Raw genomic sequence first — 24,805 nt, 5'->3', positions numbered from 1 at the left:
TACACCACACCATTGTACACACACCCACACATACACATTATATACACACACATTATATACACACACATTATATACACACACATATACACACTATACACACATCACATACACACATTATATACACACAACTCACATACACACACCTCACATACACACACATTATACACACCACATATACACACACATATACACAGTATATACACACACATTATATACACACACATTATATACATACACATTATATACACACACCTCACATACATACATACATACATACATACATACACACACACATCACATACATTATACACACATCACATACACACACCTCACATACACACATTATATACACACACCTCACATACCACACCACATATATACACACACATATACACATTATATACACACAGTATATACACACACATTATATACACACACATTATATACACACACCTCACATACATACATACATACATACACACACACATCACATACATTATACACACATCACATACACACACCTCACATACACACATTATATACACACACATATACACACCTCATATACACACACATATATACACACATTATATACACACACATCACATACATTATACACACACCTCACATACACACATTATATACACACACCTCACATACACACACATTATATACACACACCACATACACACATTACATACACACGCACACACATAACACACACACATATACACATTATATACACACACAGTATATACACACACATTATATACACACACATTATATACATACACATTATATACACACACCTCACATACATACATACACACACACACACATCACATACATTATACACACATCACATACACACACCTCACATACACACACATTATATACACACACATATACACATTATATACACACACATTATATACACACACATTATATACATACACATTATACACACACATCACATACATTATACACACATCACATACACATTATATACACACAACTCACATACACACACCTCACATACACACATTATATACACACATATACACACACATATACACACAGTATATACACACACATTATATACACACACATTATATACATACACATTATATACACACACCTCACATACATACATACACACACACACACACACATCACATACATTATACACACATCACATACACACACCTCACATACACACATTATATACACACACCTCACATACACACACATTATATACACACACATATACACATTATATACACACAGTATATACACACATTATATACACACACATTATATACATACATACATACACACACACATCACATACATTATACACACATCACATACACACACCTCACATACACACATTATATACACACACATATACACACACCTCATATACACACATTATAAACACACACATTATATACACACACCTCACATACAAACACATTATATACACACACCTCACATACACACACATTATATACACACACATCATATACACACACCTCACATACACACACATTATATACACACACCTCACATACACACACCTCACATACACACACCTCACATACACACACATATACACACACCTCATATACACACCTCACATACACATGCATATACACACACCTCACATACACACACATATACACGCACCTCACATACACACACCTCACATACACACATCACATACATTATATACACACACCTCACATACACACATATACATACACATTATATACACACACCTCACATACACACATTATATACACATTATATACACACACCTCACATACACACACATTATATACATACATCACATACACACACATTATATACATACACATTATATACACACCTCACATACACACACACTATATACACATCACATACACACACATTATATACATACACATTATATACACACACCTCACATACACACATTATATACACATTATATACACACAACTCACATACACACACATTATATACACACACATTATATACATACACATTATATACACACCTCACATACACACACTATATACACATCACATACACACATACACACACATTATATATACACACCTAACATACACACATTATATACACATTATATACACACACCTCACATACACACATCACATACACACACGTTATATACACACTATATACACACACCTCACATACACACACGTTATATACATACATCACATACACACACATTATATACATACACATTATATACACACACCTCACATACACACACATTATATACACACACCTCACATACACACACTTTATATACATACACATTATATACACACATTATATACAGACACCTCACATACACACACACATCACATACATGATACACACATCACATACACACATATACACACCTCACATACACACATTATATACACACACATCACATACACACACATTATATACACACACCTCATATACACACACATTATATACATACACATTATATACACACATTATATACACACACCTCACATACACACACATTACATACATTATACACACATCACATACACACATTATATACACATTATATACACACACATCACATACACACACATTATATACATACACCTAACATACACACACATTATATACACACACATCACATACACACATTATATACACACACCTCACACACACACACATATTATATACATACACCTCACATACACACACATTATATACACATTATATACACACACATTATATACACATATACACACACCTCACATACACACATTATATAAACACACATCACATACACACAGTATATACACACACATCACATACACACATTCTATACACACACATCACATACACACATTATATACATACACCTCACATACACACCTTATATACACACACCTCACATACACACATATTATATACATACACCTCACATACACACACATTAAATACATATTATATACACACACATTATATACACACACCTCACATACACACATATACACACATCACATACACATTATATACACACACCTCACATACACACACATTATATACACACACATTATATACACATTATACACACACACATTATATACACACATCACATACACACACATTATACACACATTATATACACACACATTATATACACACATTATATACATACACATTATATAAATACACATTATATACACATTATACACACACACATTATATACATACACATTATATACACACACATTATATACACACACATCACATACATTATAAACACATCACATACACACATTATATACACACACCTCACATACACACACATTATATAGATACACATTATATACACATTATGGCCCTGATTCAGAGCTGGACGCTATTAGCGCTCGCTCGTTCAGAAAAAGGGGGTGGCTATTCAAATGAACCGTTCGCTCTTTGCGGTCTGTTGCCGTCTCTATGTCTAAACGAGCGAACAAAACATGCGGTTGTTTATTTGAAAAATAAGCCCCCTGGCCGCTCGCATCATACGTCATGTCCGCTATTTATTAGATTAATCGAGTACATCGATCAGCGTATGAACTGCTCGCTATTCTTGTGGCTGGTTTTTCCTACCACTATATTGCGAGCAGTTCTGACTTTAAAACAACCAGGTGACGTGGTCAATGACGCTGCTGTTTTAATTATGCACACCCATAAAACGCCCGTTTTGACCTTTAAGCACGCCTGCGTTCTGATCTCCACTCCCCGTTTTCAAGCACCTTCCCCTGTTACCACCCAAAAATAGCAGGCATTGGATATATATAGCGAACAAACGATTTTCGGCCGAACTGACTGGTTCACTCATGCGTATTACAAACCGTACGCATGCGCAGATGGGCGAACATCGCTCGGAACGAGTGTACGGCCGCTTATGAGCGGTTCTGAATGAGGTCCTATATACACACACCTCACATACAAACACCTTAATCACACACACCTCACATACACACACATTATATACATACACATTATATATACATTATATACACACACATTATATACACATATACACACACATTATATACACACACCTCACATACACACATTATATACACACATCACATACACATTATATACACACACCTCACATACACACACATTATATACACATTATACACACACACATCACATACACACATATACACACACCTCACATACACACACATTATATACATACACATTATATACATACACATTATATACACATTATATACACACACATTATATACAAATTATATACACACACATTATATACACACACCTCACATACACACATTATATACACACATCGCATACACACATCTCACATACACACACATTATATACACACACCTCACATACACACATTATATACACACACTTTATATACAGACACATTATATACATACACATTATATACACACACATTATATACATACACATTATATACACACACATTATATACACACACATAACATACATTATACACACATCACATACACACATTATATACACACACCTCACATACACACACATTATATAGATACACATTATATACACATTATATACACACATCTCACATACAAACACATTATATACACACACCTCACATACACACACATTATATACATACACATTATATACACATTATATACACACACCTCACATACACACATTATATAAACACACATCACATGCACACATTATATACATTATATACACAGACATCACATACACACATTGTATACACACAGCACATACACACATTATATACACACACATTATATATACACACAATATATACACACACCTCACATACACACATTATATACACACACCTCACACACATTATATACGGTACACACACACATTATATACACATACATTATATACACACACCTCACATACACACATTATATACACACATTGTATACACACACACATTATATACACACCACATACACACATTATATACTCACACCTCACATACACACATTATATACAGACACATATACACACTCATTATATGCACACATCACATGCCCACATTATATACACACACATTATATACACACAATATATACAGACACCTCACATACACACATTATATACACACACCTCACACACATTATATACACACATTATATACACACACCTCACATACATTATATACACACCTCACATACACACATTATATACACACACATTATATGTACACATCACATACACACATTGTATACACACACATATACACACATTATATACACACATCACATACACACACATTATATACACACATATACACACACCTCACATACACACACCTCACACACACACATTATATACACACATCACATACACACATTATATACACACATTATATGCACACACATTATATACACACACATTATATACATGCACATTATATACACACACATATTATACACACACCTCACACACACACACACACACACACACACACACACACACACACACACACACACACACACACACACACACACATCACATACATTATACACACATTATATAGATACACATTATATACGCACACATTATATACATACACATTATATACACACACCTCACATACACACACATTATATACATACACATTATATACACATTATATACACACACCTCACATACACACATTATATAAACACACATCACATACACACATTGTATACACACACATTATATGCACACACATTATATACACACACATTATATACATGCACATTATATACACACACATATTATACACACACCTCACACACACACACACACACACACACACACACACACACACACACACATCACATACATTATACACACATTATATAGATACACATTATATACACACACATTATATACATACACATTATATACACACACCTCACATACACACACATTATATACATACACATTATATACACATTATATACACACACCTCACATACACACATTATATAAACACACATCACATACACACATTATATACAAACACATCACATACACACATTGTATACACACAGCACACACACACATTATAAACACACACATTATATATACTCATCACATACCCACATTATATACACACACACAATATATACACACACCTCACATACACACATTATATACACACACATTATATACACACACCTCACATACATTATATACACACACATATACACACACCTCACATACACACATTATATACACACATCACATACACACATTGTATACACACATTATATACAGACACATATACACACATTATATACACACATCACATGCCCACATTATATACACACACATATACACACAATATATACACACACCTCACATACACACATTATATACAAACACCTCACACACATTATATACACACATTATATACACACACCTCACATACATTATATACACACACATATACACACACCTCACATACACACATTATATACACTCACATATACACACATCACATACACACATATACACACACATTATATACACACATCACATACACACATTAAATACACACAGTATATACAGACACATCACATACACACAGTATATACAGACACATCACATACACACACATCATATACACACATATACACACATCACATACACACACATTATATATATATACATACATACACACACATCATATACACACACATCACATACATACACACATATTCACATTATATACACACACATCATATAAACATATACACATACGTTATATACACATACATCATATGCTCACATTATATATACACTCACATCATATACACATATACACACATCATACACACACTTTATATACACACACATCATATACACATATACACACATATCATACACACACCTCAGATACACATTATATACACACACATTATATACACCCACCTCACATACATTATATACCACACATATACACACACCTCACATACACACATTATATACACACATCACATACACACATTGTATACACACACATTATATACACACACCTCACAGACACACATTATATACAGACATATACACACACATCATATACACACATTATTTACACACATTAAATACACGGACATTATATACACACACCTCACATACACACATTAAATACACACACCTCACATACACACATTATATACAGACACATATACACACACATCACATATACACACATTAAATACACACACCTCACATACACATATTATATACACACACCTCACATACACACATTAAATACACACACACATTATATACAGACACATATACACACATCACATACACACACATATACACACACCTCACATACACACATTATATACACACATCACATACACACATATACACACACATTATATACACACATCACATACACACATTAAATACACACACCTCACATACACACATTATATACACACATCACATACACACATTAAATACACACACCTCACATACACACATTATATACACACATCACATACACACATTAAATACACACACCTCACATACACACATTATATACAGACACATCACATACACACACATCATATACACACATATACACACACCTATTATATATATACACACACATATACACACATCACATACACACATTATATATACATACGTACACACACATCATATACACCCACATCACATACATACACACATATTCACATTATATACACACACATCATATAAACATATACACACACGTTATATACACATACATCATATGCTAACATTATATATACACACACATCATATACACATATGCACACATTATATATACACACATCATACACCCACATTATATACACACACATCATATAGACATTATATACACACAAATTATATATACACACACACATCATATACACATATACACACATCATACACACACATCATATACACATATACACACACATCATACACACACATTATATACACACACCTCAGATACACATTATATACACACACATTATATACACCCACCTCACACACATTATATACACACATTATATACACACACCTCACATACATTATATACCACACATATACACACACCTCACATACACACATTATATACACACATTGTATACACACACATTATATACACACACCTCACATACACACATTATATACAGACACATATACACACACATCACATATACACACATTATATACACACACCTCACATACACATATTATATACACACACCTCACATACACACATTAAATACACACACACATTATATACAGACACATATACACACATCACATACACACACATATACACACACCTCACATACACACATTATATACACACACATATACACACATCACATACACACATATACACACACATTATATACACACATCACATACACACACATCATATACACACATATACACACTCCTATTATATATATATACACACACATATACACACATCACATACACACACACACACACACACATATTCACATTATATACACACACATCATATAAACATATACACACACGTTATATACACATACATCATATGCTCACATTATATATACACACACATCATATACACATATGCACACATTATATATACACACATCATACACCCACATTATATAGACACACATCATATACACATTATATACACACAAATTATATATACACACACATCATATACACATATACACACATCATACACATCATACACACACATTATATACACACACCTCAGATACACATTATATACACATACATTATATACACCCACCTCACACACATTATATACACACATTATATACACACACCTCACATACATTATATACCACACATATACACACACCTCACATACACACATTATATACACACATCACATACACACATTGTATACAGACACATATGCACACATATCACATACACACACATCATATACACACATTATATACAGACACATATACACACACATCACATATACACACATTATATACAGACACATATACACACACATCACATACACACACATTATATACACACACCTCACATACACACATTAAATACACACACCTCACATACACACATTATATACAGACACATATACACACACATCACATATACACACATTATATACAGACACATATACACACACATCACATATACACACATTAAATACACACACCTCACATACACATATTATATACACACACCTCACATACACACATTAAATACACACACACATTATATACAGACACATATACACACATCACATACACACACATATACACACACCTCACATACACACATTATATACACACACATATACACACATCACATACACACATATACACACACATTATATACACACATCACATACACACACATCATATACACACATATACACACTCCTATTATATATATATACACACACATATACACACATCACATACACACACACACACACACACACACACATATTCACATTATATACACACACATCATATAAACATATACACACACGTTATATACACATACATCATATGCTCACATTATATATACACACACATCATATACACATATGCACACATTATATATACACACATCATACACCCACATTATATAGACACACATCATATACACATTATATACACACAAACTATATATACACACACATCATATACACATATACACACATCATACACATCATACACACACATTATATACACACACCTCAGATACACATTATATACACATACATTATATACACCCACCTCACACACATTATATACACACATTATATACACACACCTCACATACATTATATACCACACATATACACACACCTCACATACACACATTATATACACACATCACATACACACATTGTATACACGCACCTCACATACACACACATCATATACACACATTATTCACACACATTAAATACACACACATTATATACACACACCTCACATACACACATTAAATACACACACCTCACATACACACATTATATACAGACACATATGCACACATATCACATACACACACATCATATACACACATTATATACAGACACATATACACACACATCACATATACACACATTATATACAGACACATATACACACACATCACATATACACACATTAAACACACACACCTCACATACACATATTATATACACACACCTCACATACACACATTAAATACACACACACATTATATACAGACACATATACACACATCACATACACACACTCATACACACACATTATATACACACATCACATACACATTATATACACACACCTCACATACACACACATTATATACACATTATATACACACACATTATATACACATTATACACACACATTATATACATACACACACATTATATACATATACACAAGTGATGTCAGTAGGGAACGCCTGCGTTTGTGCAGCCACCCCCCGTCCCAGCCTACAAAACTGGGCGAGCTGTCAATCAACATCGACAGCCGCCCCGTCTTGTAGCGAGACTCGTAGCGACGAAGCTGCCTTCGCTAGACGGGTCTCGCGCACGCCGGAGGCGGCGCATGCGCAGAGGGGGACCATCAACTCACTTGGGAGTGTTGTGCGCTTGCGAGTGGGTCAGAATCAGCCGCTTAGTGTTGTACGCGCTGCTGATGTTTTCAAGGGAGTGATTATCGTCCGTTTGTGCAAGCGTCACTGCGCATGCGTCAATGTACATCACCGTAGACACTCACAGACACTATTTATTCGCAGTGTTATTGACAGCAAGAGAGTGCCTGGGGGTGGTATTGGGGAGTGTTGGCTGAAAACACAGGCGTGTCGTGAATGTTTTGGGGGCGTGTCACATCCTGCATCTGCAATCCCAAGAAATATGGCTCCAACGTCTCAGCTATGGCGGCCATTCTACGCAACCATAGACTCGCTCGGGAAGTCGATGTTTGCATAATCTGTGTCCGATGCTGCGTATGTTTGCGCAGTTGCGGACATCTGCGATGGCTCCGGCGGGTGTCTCATTACACGTCCCGGCCGCTGATGCATTAGCGTATCTCAGTGATAGCGTATAACTTTGTATCAGGCCCACAGTGCTTACTACATTTTATTACAGATGAAGATGAAGTTTCTACACTCTTCTCATCCTCCTACTCTACTACCTCTCCTCCTGATCCTATACCCTCACAAATCAGTAAAGCTCTGTCTCCTGTGCTCATCCCAACCCTAACTAAAATCTGTAATCTCTCTACTGGCATCTTTCCATCACTGTTCAAACATGCAATGATTACTCCCATTCTGAAAACAATAAATTCTGACCCTAACGCTCTCTCAACCGTCCTATCTCCCAGCTCCCATGCCCCTCCAAGCTACTTGACAGACTTGTCTACACCCGCCTCACACACTTTCTTAACTCATACAACTTATTGGACCCACTTCATTCCCAACACTCCACAAAGACAGCACTGACTAAGGTAGTAAATGATCTGGTCACTGCCAAGGCTAAAGGCTTTTACTCACTCCTAATTCTTCTAGATCTCTCTGCTGCTTTTGATTCTGTTGACCACTCTCTTCTCATACAAACACTACAATCCCTAGGTCTTAAGGACACAGCTCTTTCTTTGTTCTCTTCCTACCTATCTGATCGCTCTTTTACTGTTCATTTTTCGGATTCTGCCTCCTCTTCGCTACCTCTATCAGTTGGAGTACCGCAAGGCTCTGTCTTAGGTCCTCTGCTATTCTCAATCTATACCACCTCTCTTGGCAAACTAATCCGCTTTTTTGGATTTCAGTACCATCTGTGTGTGGATGATACTCAAATCTGCCTATCTACTGAATGTCTCTCTGCCATTTCATCTTGGATGGCATCTCGCCACCTCAAACTTAACATTTCTAAAACAGAATTAATTATATTTCCACCGGCCAATAACAGTTACCAATCTGATCTCTCTATCACTGTTGATAACTCGACAATCCACCCTGCCCTACAAGCTCGCTGCCTAGGTGTCATCCTTGACTCTGAGCAGTCCTTTGTTCCCCGCATTCAGTCTGTCTCAAAATTATGTTACATACATCTAAAAAACATCCAAAATTCGACCATATCTCACACAAGACACTGCAAAAACTCTAATCCATGCACTCATTATTTCCCGCATTGACTATTGAAAATAGCCTCCTTACTGGTCTTCCCAAAAACAGGCTCTCGCCATTACAATCCATTATGAATGCAGCTGTGAGGCTGATCTTCTTCGCCAAATGTTCATCGTCTGCTGCCCCGCTCTGCCAGTCCCTCCATTGGTTGCCGGTTTTCTACCGTATTCAATACAAAATACTTTTACTTACATATAAGGCTATTAACCAAACCACACCAACATACATCTCTTCACTCATCTCAAAATATCTCCTAACCCGACCTCTCCGCTCAGCACAAGATCTGCGTCTCTCATGCCCACGCATTACTTGCTCCCATTCATGGTTACAGGACTTTTTTCGGACTGCACCCACTCTATGGAATGCCTTACCACGCACAATAAGACTTTCCACTAGTCTCCAATCCTTCAAGCGTTCCCTGAAAACTCACCTCTTCAGGCAAGCCTATCAGATTCCAGAACAGCCCACTTAACCTTCATAGCTTCCATATCTAATTACATCCCTCTCACAGTCCACACATAACCTCACACATTGTCTTTCTTTCACATACTCCTGACATTTGGCCGACATTCCTGTGTGACTGGATCATGCAGCCCACCAAGAAACTCTGCATTCTGGCCGGACCACGATGCAATATACATAGCACCTATCCTTGTGTATCAATGCCTATTTCCCTGTAGATTGTAAGCTTGCGAGCAGGGCCCTCCTACCTATATATCTGTTATTACCCAGTTTTGTTCTATTAATGTTTTCAATTGTAAAGCGCAACGGAATATGCTGCGCTATATAGGAAACTGTTAATAAATAAATAAATTACTTATGTTTTTATGCAGTTATGGCAGTGGATGGATAATAGAAGATTTGCCATCTCCGTTGTTTGATAAATAGGCCCCTTGGTACTGATATCATAATTTCATGTGCTTGAGATTGTCACACAACAGTGGGTCACGTAGGACTTGTGCAGGTGGAATGTAATGAAGGTCAAAATGTAATTTAAGAACACCTTTGTTGCAGGTCTGGTGATGATTTTGGCCTAATTGGTTTGTTACAGACCAATTAAGTATAACCGTGCAGTGGAGATGCTCACGGGGGGAAGCTTTGAGTTGTTCCATAGAGGAGTGAAGGGCTCTTTAGGGAAAATCTTACTGGCAGACGCATGTTAGCCAAGGGATTTCCATGTTCCTCTCTCATTATCTCTGTTCCTCTCTCACTGGCTGTGTTCCCCTCTCATTGTCTGTGTTCCCCTCTCATTATCTCTGATCCCCTCTCACTGGCTGTGTTCTCCTCTCATTGTCTCTGTTCCCCTCTCATTGTCTCTGTTCCCCTCTCACTGGCTGTGTTCCCCTCTCATTATCTCTGTTCCACTCTCACTGGCTGTGTTCTCCTCTCATTATCTCTGTTCCTCTCTCATTGTCCCTGTCACCCTCTCACTTTCGGTGTTCCCCTCTCACTGGCTGTGTTCTTCTCTCATTATCTCTGTTCCTCTCTCATTGTCCCTGTTCCCCTCTCACTGTCTGTGTTCCCCTCTCACTGGCTGTGTTCTCCTCTCATTATCTCTGATCCCCTCTCACTGGCTGTGTTCCCCTCTCATTATCTCTGTTCCCCTCTCACTGGCTGTGTTCCCCTCTCATTATTTCTGTTCCCCTCTCACTGGCTGTGTTCCCCTCTCATTATTTCTGTTCCCCTCTCACTGGCTGTGTTCCCCTCTCATTATCTCTGTTCCACTCTCACTGGCTGTGTTCCCCTCTCACTGGCTGTGTTCCCCTCTCACTGGCTGTGTTCTCCTCTCATTATCTCTGTTCCTCTCTCATTGTCCCTGTCACCCTCTCACTTTCGGTGTTCCCCTCTCACTGGCTGTGTTCTTCTCTCATTATCTCTGTTCCTCTCTCATTATCTCTGTTCCCCTCTCACTGGCTGTGTTCTCCTCTCATTGTCTCCGTTCCTCTCTCACTGGCTGTGTTCCCCTCTCATTATCTCTGTTCCCCTCTCATTATCTCTGTTCCACTCTCATTGTCTCTGTTCCCCTCTCACTGGCTGTGTTCCCCTCTCACTGGCTGTGTTCCCCTCTCATTGTCTCTGTTCCCCTCTCACTGGCTGTGTTCTCCTCTCATTGTCTCCGTTCCTCTCTCACTGGCTGTGTTCCCCTCTCATTATCTCTGTTCCCCTCTCATTATCTCTGTTCCACTCTCATTGTCTCTGTTCCCCTCTCACTGGCTGTGTTCCCCTCTCACTGGCTGTGTTCCCCTCTCACTGGCTGTGTTCCCCTCTCATTGTCTCTGTTCCCCTCTCACTGGCTGTGTTCCCCTCTCATTATCTCTGTTCCACTCTCACTGGCTGTGTTCTCTCATTATCTCTGATCCCCTCTCACTGGCTGTGTTCTCTCATTATCTCTGTTCCCCTCTCACTGGCTGTGTTCCCCTCTCATTATCTCTGATCCCCTCTCACTGGCTGTGTTCCCCTCTCACTGGCTGTGTTCTCCTCTCATTATCTCTGATCCCCTCTCACTGGCTGTGTTCCCCTCTCATTATCTCTGTTCCCCTCTCACTGGCTGTGTTCCCCTCTCATTATTTCTGTTCCCCTCTCACTGGCTGTGTTCCCCTCTCATTATCTCTGTTCCACTCTCACTGGCTGTGTTCCCCTCTCACTGGCTGTGTTCCCCTCTCATTATCTCTGTTCCACTCTCACTGGCTGTGTTCCCCTCTCACTGGCTGTGTTCCCCTCTCACTGGCTGTGTTCTCCTCTCATTATCTCTGTTCCTCTCTCATTGTCCCTGTCACCCTCTCACTTTCGGTGTTACCCTCTCACTGGCTGTGTTCTTCTCTCATTATCTCTGTTCCTCTCTCATTATCTCTGTTCCCCTCTCACTGGCTGTGTTCTCCTCTCATTGTCTCCGTTCCTCTCTCACTGGCTGTGTTCCCCTCTCATTATCTCTGTTCCCCTCTCATTATCTCTGTTCCACTCTCATTGTCTCTGTTCCCCTCTCACTGGCTGTGTTCCCCTCTCACTGGCTGTGTTCCCCTCTCATTGTCTCTGTTCCCCTCTCACTGGCTGTGTTCCCCTCTCATTATCTCTGTTCCACTCTCACTGGCTGTGTTCTCTCATTATCTCTGATCCCCTCTCACTGGCTGTGTTCTCTCATTATCTCTGATCCCCTCTCACTGGCTGTGTTCTCTCATTATCTCTGTTCCCCTCTCACTGGCTGTGTTCTCTCATTATCTCTGTTCCCCTCTCACTGGCTGTGTTCCCCTCTCATTATCTCTGATCCCCTCTCACTGGCTGTGTTCTCTCATTATCTCTGATCCCCTCTCACTGGCTGTGTTCCCCTCTCATTATCTCTGATCCCCTCTCACTGGCTGTGTTCCCCTCTCATTATCTCTGATCCCCTCTCACTGGCTGTGTTCTCCTCTCATTGTCTCCGTTCCTCTCTCACTGGCTGTGTTCCCCTCTCATTATCTCTGTTCCCCTCTCATTATCTCTGTTCCACTCTCATTGTCTCTGTTCCCCTCTCACTGGCTGTGTTCCCCTCTCACTGGCTGTGTTCCCCTCTCATTGTCTCTGTTCCCCTCTCACTGGCTGTGTTCCCCTCTCATTATCTCTGTTCCACTCTCACTGGCTGTGTTCTCTCATTATCTCTGATCCCCTCTCACTGGCTGTGTTCTCTCATTATCTCTTATCCCCTCTCACTGGCTGTGTTCTCTCATTATCTCTGTTCCCCTCTCACTGGCTGTGTTCCCCTCTCATTATCTCTGATCCCCTCTCACTGGCTGTGTTCTCTCATTATCTCTGATCCCCTCTCACTGGCTGTGTTCCCCTCTCATTATCTCTGTTCCCCTCTCACTGGCTGTGTTCCCCTCTCATTATCTCTGATCCCCTCTCACTGGCTGTGTTCCCCTCTCATTATCTCTGATCCCCTCTCACTGGCTGTGTTCCCCTCTCATTATCTCTGATCCCCTCTCACTGGCTGTGTTCCCCTCTCATTATCTCTGATCCCCTCTCACTGGCTGTGTTCCCCTCTCATTGTCTGTGATCCCCTCTCACTTGCTGTGTTCCCCTCTCATTATCTCTATTCCCCTCTCACTGGCTGTGATCCCCTCTCACTGGCTGTGTTCCCCTCTCACTGGCTGTGTTCCCCTCTCACTGGCTGTGTTCCCCTCTCATTGTCTCTATTCCCCTCTCACTGGCTGTGTTCCCCTCTCACTGGCTGTGTTCCCCTCTCACTGGCTGTGTTCCCCTCTCATTGTCTCTATTCCCCTCTCACTGGCTGTGTTCCCCTCTCACTGGCTGTGTTCCCCTCTCATTATCTCTGTTCCCCTCTCATTATCTCTGTTCCCCTCTCATTGTCTGTGTTCCCCTCTCATTATCTCTGATCCCCTCTCACTGGCTGTGTTCCCCTCTCATTGTCTGTGTTCCCCTCTCATTATCTCTGATCCCCTCTCACTGGCTGTGTTCCCCTCTCATTATCTCTGATCCCCTCTCACTGGCTGTGTTCCCCTCTCATTGTCTGTGTTCCCCTCTCATTATCTCTGATCCCCTCTCACTGGCTGTGTTCCCCTCTCATTGTCTGTGTTCCCCTCTCATTATCTCTGATCCCCTCTCACTGGCTGTGTTCCCCTCTCATTATCTCTGATCCCCTCTCACTGGCTGTATTCCCCTCTCATTATCTCTGATCCCCTCTCACTGGCTGTGTTCCCCTCTCATTATCTCTGATCCCCTCTCACTGGCTGTGTTCCCCTCTCATTGTCTCTGATCCCCTCTCACTGGCTGTGTTCCCCTCTCATTGTCTGTGTTCCCCTCTCATTATCTCTGATCCCCTCTCACTGGCTGTGTACCCCTCTCATTATCTCTGATCCCCTCTCACTGGCTGTGTTCCCCTCTCATTGTCTCTGATCCCCTCTCACTGGCTGTGTTCCCCTCTCATTGTCTGTGTTCCCCTCTCATTGTCTCTGTTCCTCTCTCATTGTCTCTGTTCCCCTCTCACTGGCTGTGTTCCCCTCTCACTGTCCTCTCTCTGTGATCTCCTCGCTGTCTCTGTTCCCCTCTCACTCTGTGATCTCCTCGCTGTCTCTGTTCCCCGCTCACTCTGTGATCTCCTCGCTGTCTCTGTCCCCTCTCGCTGTCTCTAATCCTCTCACTCTGTGATCTCCTCGCTGCCTCTGTCCCCTCTCGCTGTCTCTGTTCCCCTCTCACTCTGTGATCTCTTTGCTGTCTCTGATCCTCTCACTCTGTGATCTCCTCGCTGCCTCTGCCCCCTCTTGCTGTCTCTGTTCCCCTCTCACTCTGTGATCTCCTCGCTGTCTCTGTCCTCTCTCGCTGTCTCTGATCCTCTCACTCTGTGATCTCCTCGCTGTCTCTGTCCCCTCTCGCTGTCTCTGATCCTCTTACTCTGTGATGATCTCCTCGCTGTCTCTGTCCTCTCTCGCTGTCTCTGATCCTCTCACTCTGTGATCTCCTCGCTGTCTCTGTTCCGTCTCGCTGTCTCTGATCCTCTCACTCTGTGATCTCCTCGCTGTCTCTAATCCTCTCACTCTGTGATCTCCTCGCTGTCTCTGTCCCCTCTCGCTGTCTCTGGTCCTCTCACTCTGTGATCTCCTCGCTGCCTCTGTCCCCTTGCTGTCTCTGGCCCTGTTTCAGAGCCGGACGCTATTTGCGCTCGCTCGTTCAGAAAAAAGGGGTGGCTATTCAAATGAACCGTTCGCTCTTTGCGGTCTGTTCACGCCTCCATGTCTGAACGAGCGAACAAAACATGTGGTCGTAATTTTGAAAACTACGCCCCCTGGCCGCTCGCACCATACGTCATGTCCGCTATTTATTAGATTAATCGAGTACATCGAACGGCGTATGAACTGCTCGCTATTCTTGTGGTTGGTTTTTCCTACCGCTAATTTGCGAGCAGTTCTGACTATAAAACACCCCACTGACGTGGTCGATGACGCTGCTGTATTAATTATGCACACCCATAAAACGCCCGCTTTGACCTTTTAAGCATGCCTGCTTTCTCTGTCCCCTTTCGCTGCCTCTGTCCCCCCTCACTGTCTCTGTCCCGTCGCTGTCTCTGTCTCCTCTCGCTGTCTCTGACCGCCTATAACTATCTCTATCTCTCTCCCCTCATTTCTGTGTCTCCCTTGTGCCAGTGTCTTGCTGGTTAATGTGCTGTTCTCCCCGGTTGCCTCTCTCTCATTCCCCCTGTCTTCCCTATCCCTGTGTTTGTCTGTGACTCTTTTGTTTGCTGCTGTCTTCGGAGTGTGTATTGGATATTATTGTCTTGCTGCTGTCACCCCTCTGTAATTACCGTCACCAGCCCTGATTACCCATCTGCGAGCACAATGGTGCCAGCCACCCACATGGAAGCCTACAGTGCGGAACCAGCAAATAACTATGACAGGGCGCGTTAGTAGCCACCATCTATCAGCACAACTAGTACAATGACTATGGCTGTCACATCTGCGCAGCGCGGCCTCCTTTACCAAGTGCAGCGCGTCTGAGGTGGGGCGCAGAATCCTCATTAGGGTTGCTATGTACAGGTGCACTTACATTTCCTCAGGTGTGCATAGGTTGGTGAAACAAGATGGCAGTGTGAGTTGTTGGGCAGAAGTTTGCGCCCACATTGGGAGGAGCGGGGCAGTTTTAGGGCGTTCCATGCTGTTAAAGTGCGCGGTAGGTGTTTTATCGGAGCGGCTACTTTTTTACTTAATTTGTGGATAAGACCAGTGGAAGTGGGGAGACGGCGTGATTTAATTGTGCTCCGTGGTGGTGCGGAACAGAAGCGCAGCCATATCCGCTCCTCATTATAACAGCAACTCTGCATTAGTTCTGGTTCCATGATGGACGCAATGATGGGGCGCAATTTACATTTTCTCATACCTGGCGCGCTTTGCACGGTATTAAAATATTACGCTTCAAGCACACAAGATGGCCGCATGTAATGGAGACGTCCCCAATGTCTTACGGTTAATTCGGAAATGTAGCTAAGCTGGGGGCTTGATGTAGAGATGTGCGCAATGCCGATTATTACTTTGGTTGAGCAATTGTTTGCCATTGTGTGTAATTACACCCGCACGACGGATCTATTTGCAAAGTGAGTGACAGGTAGTCAGCGTTTGGGGGAGGTAACGGGAGGGGCGAAGGCTAGGCAAACGCAGGCGTGTCTTACCGTTTATTCGCCGTTTCATGGGCGTGCATAAATTAGCCACTGCAAAGTCCTTTGCAGCATGTGAGCTCTCTGCGTGTCAGGAGATCTGCGGTGTTTGCGGCCGGTCAGACTAGCCAGATACGATGCGTGGCTGCCCGATCTGCGTCGATGATTACGCTGTTGTACGCGTCGTTAGATGGATATGAGAAGGCAGCAGGGGGCGTCCCTGAGCTGGTCTGTGCTTTGGAAGGCATTGGCATATTTTAGCAACTGCGATCTGTAAGAGAATGCAGCTGCGATTGCATTAGCGTAAATCTCTGAGTCACCGCCTGAGTGCGCTGTGTATAAATGAGGTAACACAACCGCACAAATGCTGCAAGGAGGACGCTGGAGTTGCCTATAAGGAGCTGTCCAGGGTCCTGAAACTGATCACCTGCTGCCCAGTCATCAGCTACTACAGCCCACGTGGGGGGGTATTGGGGTGGTCAGTGTCCCTGATTGTCACAAAGGAACACAGGACTTCATTCAGAGTCGGTCGTTGCGGCCGCTCGGTCATATGTCACCGATGTTCCCTAAACTGCGCATGCGTAAAATTCGCAATGCGCGTGCGCAAACTAGCTATTACGATCAGAAATTGCTCTCTCCTTGAACACAGCCAGGTCGTTAGTTTGAGTGACAGGATGAGGCGTTTGTGGGTGGTAACAGGGGAAGGTGCTTGTGAATGGGGGAGTGGAGATCCGAACGCAGGCGTGCAAACAGCGTTTTATGGGAGAGAGGTGACAGGGAGGAGAGAGCTGGGCGGGAAGGAGAGGTGGCAGTGAGGAGAGAGGAGGGTGGGAAGGAGAGGTGACAGTGAGGAGAGAGGAGGGTGGGAAGGAGAGGTGACAGGAAGGAGAGGTGACAGGGAGGAGAGGTGACAGGGAGGAGAGAGGAGGGTGGGAAGGAGAGGTGACAGGGAGGAGAGAGGAGGGTGGGAAGGAGAGGTGACAGTGAGGAGAGAGCAGGGTGGGAAGGAGAGGTGACAGGAAGGAGAGGTGACAGGGAGGAGAGGTGACAGGGAGGAGAGAGGAGGGTGGGAAGGAGAGGTGACAGGAAGGAGAGAGGAGGGTGGGAAGGAGAGGTGACAGGGAGGAGAGAGGAGGGTGGGAAGGAGAGGTGACAGGGAGGAGAGAGATGGGCGGGAAGGAGAGATGACAGGGAGGAGAGAGGAGGGTGGGAAGGAGAGGTGACAGGGAGGAGAGAGGAGGGTGGGAAGGAGAGGTGACAGGAAGGAGAGAGATGGGCGGGAAGGAGAGATGACAGCGAGGAGAGGTGACAGGGAGGAGAGGTGACAGCGAGGAGAGGAGGGCGGGAAGGAGAGGTGACAGGGAGGAGAGAGATGGGCGGGAAGGAGAGGTGACATGGAGGAGAGGCGACAGGGAGGAGATGTGACAGGGAGGAGAGAGATGGGTGGGAAGGAGAGGTGACAGGGAGGAGAGGTGACAGGGAGGAGAGGTGACAGGAAGGAGAGGTGACAGGGAGGAGAGAGGACAGGAAGGAGAGGTGACAGGGAGGAGAGAGGACAGGAAGGAGAGGTGACAGGGAGGAGAGAGGAGGGTGAGAAGGAGAGGTGACAGGGAGGAGAGAGGAGGGTGGGAAGGAGAGGTGACAGGGAGGAGAGAGGAGGGTGAGAAGGAGAGGTGACAGGGAGGAGAGAGGAGGGTGGGAAGGAGAGGTGACAGGGAGGAGAGAGGAGGGTGGGAAGGAGAGGTGACAGGGAGGAGAGAGGAGGGTGGGAAGGAGAGGTGACGGAGGAGAGGTGACAGGGAGGAGAGGTGACTGTGAGGAGAGGTGACAGGGTGGAGAAGTGACAGGGAGGAGAGGTGACAGGGAGGAGAGGTGACAGGAAGGAGAGGTGACAGGGAGGAGAGGCGACAGGGAGGAGAGGTGACAGGGAGGAGAGAGGAGGGTGGGAAGGAGAGGTGACGGAGGAGAGGTGACAGGGAGGAGAGGCGACAGGGAGGAGAGGTGACAGGGAGGAGAGGTGACAGGAAGGAGAGGTGACAGGGAGGAGAGGCGACAGGGAGGAGAGGTGACAGGGAGGAGAGAGGAGGGTGGGAAGGACAGGTGACAGGGAGGAGAGGTGACAGGAAGGAGAGGTGACAGGGTGGAGAGGCGACAGGAAGGAGGTGACAGGGAGGAGAGAGGAGGGTGGGAAGGAGAGGTGACAGGGAGGAGAGGTGACAGGGAGGAGAGAGGAGGGTGGGAAGGAGAGGTGACAGGAAGGAGAGGTGACAGGGAGGAGAGGTGACAGGAAGGAGAGGTGACAGGGAGGAGAGGTGACTTTGAGGAGAGGTGACGGGGAGGAGAAGTGTCAGAGAGGAGAGAGAGACAGAGATGGGGTTATTCTTAGATTAGCATCACCTAATGATTTATCCCCTTCTCAGAGAGTTCCTGGTATATATTCCAGCTGCCGGCCCATTATTTGGCCACGTCTGCGTAGTACTGTCTCCGGGTTTATTCTGCGTTCTGGGGATAGAACGTACGGAGACACTTGTAGACGAGGCGAGGAGGAAATTTGATTAGAGTGTTAAATAAATTGGGAGAATTAGTGCTGATTAGTGTTATTAGCTCTCGGTAACAAATACTGAGGCGGCTCTCGCACCTGGATCCTGTGTCGAGATGGAATTTCATCCAGCGACTACCGGTTCTAAAGGGGAGATTTATCACAGCTTGGATGGAGACAAAGTACCAACCAAGCAGCTCCTAGCTTTTACTTTACAGTGTTTTAAAAATGGCAGGTAGGAGCTGATTGGTTGGTACTTTATCTCTCTCCAAGCTTTATTACATCTCCCCTTACGTTCTGTAGATACAGATATATCTCTGCCATCGGCTGTGCAGCAGAGCTGACCCCATATGTCTGTGAATGACGTCGCTCACAGACACGTCGCTGGTACACACTGACCGACGGGCACCCGATATATTGGTCGAGAAATTGATCTGCCAGTGTGTACCCAGCATAAGGATCTTTGAATATGTTGCTTCCCAAACATGAATCCTGTGACTGCGCCGTATGGGAGCATTGCCGCGCTGGTAATTGCTGCCATATGTACGCTGAATGCATCTATATACTGTATACTGCAGATACATGTGTGGACGCCCGCAGGTTGTTCTCTGAGATCTGGACACTTCTGCATTTTACATAAATTAATAAACGCTTCAAGTCATTGGCAAAAAAAATTGGAACCAGTATAAGAACCTTAGAACCAACATAAAACATTGCCCCTTGCAGCCAGTGCGCTATGTCAAGGGTTCATCGTTACTGACAGACTGAAGCAATGACATAAATACTTTGTGCCGCCATGTTGGGTGTATTATCATAATCAGCGCATAATTATGTATGATATCATCCATGGCAGCCTGTCTGTCTCTGCCCCGGGGTGTTATTACGTGTTCATGTCATAATGCACATTATATTATCATGGCAGGAAACATGGAAACAGGCAGTAAGTAGCCGCGTTCCTGCTGGAGATGCCCCCGTTACATGTAACACGTGGGTAACAGCACGGAACAGCATGTATAGAATAACAGATAAATGTGCAACACAAGCAATAACGTACAGATCATAAGTATCGTCCTGAAGGGTGCATCTCACAGTCATGAGAGTACCTGTGGTGGCGTCTACAGAATTATTAGTAATAGTATTACAGGTTATCCGTCTGCATCTTCTCTATGAAACTTATGTTATTTCTCATTAGTGACAGGACACACGGATAATGCACCATTAGTGACAGATCACACAGATAATGCACCATTAGTGACAGATCACACGGATAATGCACCATTAGTGACAGATCACACAGATATTGAACCATTAGTGACAGGTCACACAGATAATGCACCATTAGTGACAGATCACACGGATAATGCACCATTAGTGACAGATCACACAGATAATGCACCATTAGTGACAGATCACACAGATAATGCACCATTAGTGACAGATCACACAGATATTGAACCATTAGTGACAGGTCACACAGATAATGCACCATTAGTGACAGATCACACAGATATTGAACCATTAGTGACAGGTCACACAGATAATGCACCATTAGTGACAGATCACACAGATATTGAACCATTAGTGACAGGTCACGGATAATGCACCATTAGTGACAGGACACACGGATAATGCACCATTAGTGACAGGACACACGGATAATGTACCATTAGTGACAGGACACACGGATAATGCACCATTAGTGACAGGACACACGGATAATGCACCATTAGTGACAGGACACACAGATAATGTACCATTAGTGACAGGACACACAGATAATGCTGTATTAGTGACAGGACACACGGATAATGCACCATTAGTGACAGATCACACGGATAATGCACCATTAGTGACAGGTCACACGGATAATGCACCATTAGTGACAGATCACACAGATAATGCACCATTAGTGACAGGGCACACGGATAATGCACCATTAGTGACAGGTCACACGGATAATGCACCATTAGTGACAGATAACACAGATAATGCACTATTAGTGACAGGACACACAGATAATGCACCATTAGTGACAGATCACATGAATAATGCACCATTAGTGACAGGTCACACGGATACTGCACCATTAGTGACAGGTAACACGGATAATGAACCATTAGTGTCAGTTCACACAGATAATGCACCATTAGTGACATGACACACGGATAATGCACCATTAGTGACAGGACACACGGATAATGCACCATTAGTGACAGGACACACAGATAATGCTGTATTAGTGACAGGACACACGGATAATGCACCATTAGTGACAGGACACATGGATAATGCACCATTAGTGCACCATTAGTGACAGGACACACAGATAATGCACCATTAGTGACAGGACACACGGATAATGCACCATTAGTGCACTATTAGTGACAGGACACACAGATAATGCACCATTAGTGACATGACACACAGATAATGCACCATTAATGACAGGACACACAGATAATGCACCATTAGTGACAGGACACACAGATAATGCACCATTAGTGACAGGACACACGGATAATGCACCATTAGTGACAGGACACAAAGATAATGCACCATTAGTGACAGGACACACAGATAATGCACCATTAGTGACAGGACACACAGATAATGCACCATTAAGGACAGGTCACACGGATTATGCGCCATTAATGACAGGACACACAGATAATGCACCATTAGTGACAGGACACACGGATAATGCACCATTAGTGACAGGACACAAAGATAATGCACCATTAGTGACAGGACACACAGATAATGCACCATTAGTGACAGGACACACAGATAATGCACCATTAGTGACAGGACACACGGATAATGCACCATTAGTGACAGGACACAAAGATAATGCACCATTAGTG

The 24,805-nt window shown here is 42.7% G+C and overlaps 1 protein-coding gene across 6 annotated transcripts in view; it reads left to right on the top strand.

Moving 5' to 3' along the window:
* CACNA2D4 (calcium voltage-gated channel auxiliary subunit alpha2delta 4) overlaps positions 1-24,805 on the top strand; it is a 512,905-nt gene that overhangs the window by 273,545 nt on the left and 214,555 nt on the right. The gene's annotated exons all lie outside the window — the stretch shown is intronic.

Source organism: Taudactylus pleione, unplaced genomic scaffold (genome assembly GCF_031769625.1).
Source record: "Taudactylus pleione unplaced genomic scaffold, aTauple2 ptg000738l, whole genome shotgun sequence".
Lineage (NCBI taxonomy): Eukaryota > Metazoa > Chordata > Amphibia > Anura > Myobatrachidae > Taudactylus > Taudactylus pleione.
The sequence above is the reverse complement of the archived record's forward strand: the minus strand, read 5'-3'. Positions and strand labels throughout refer to the sequence as shown.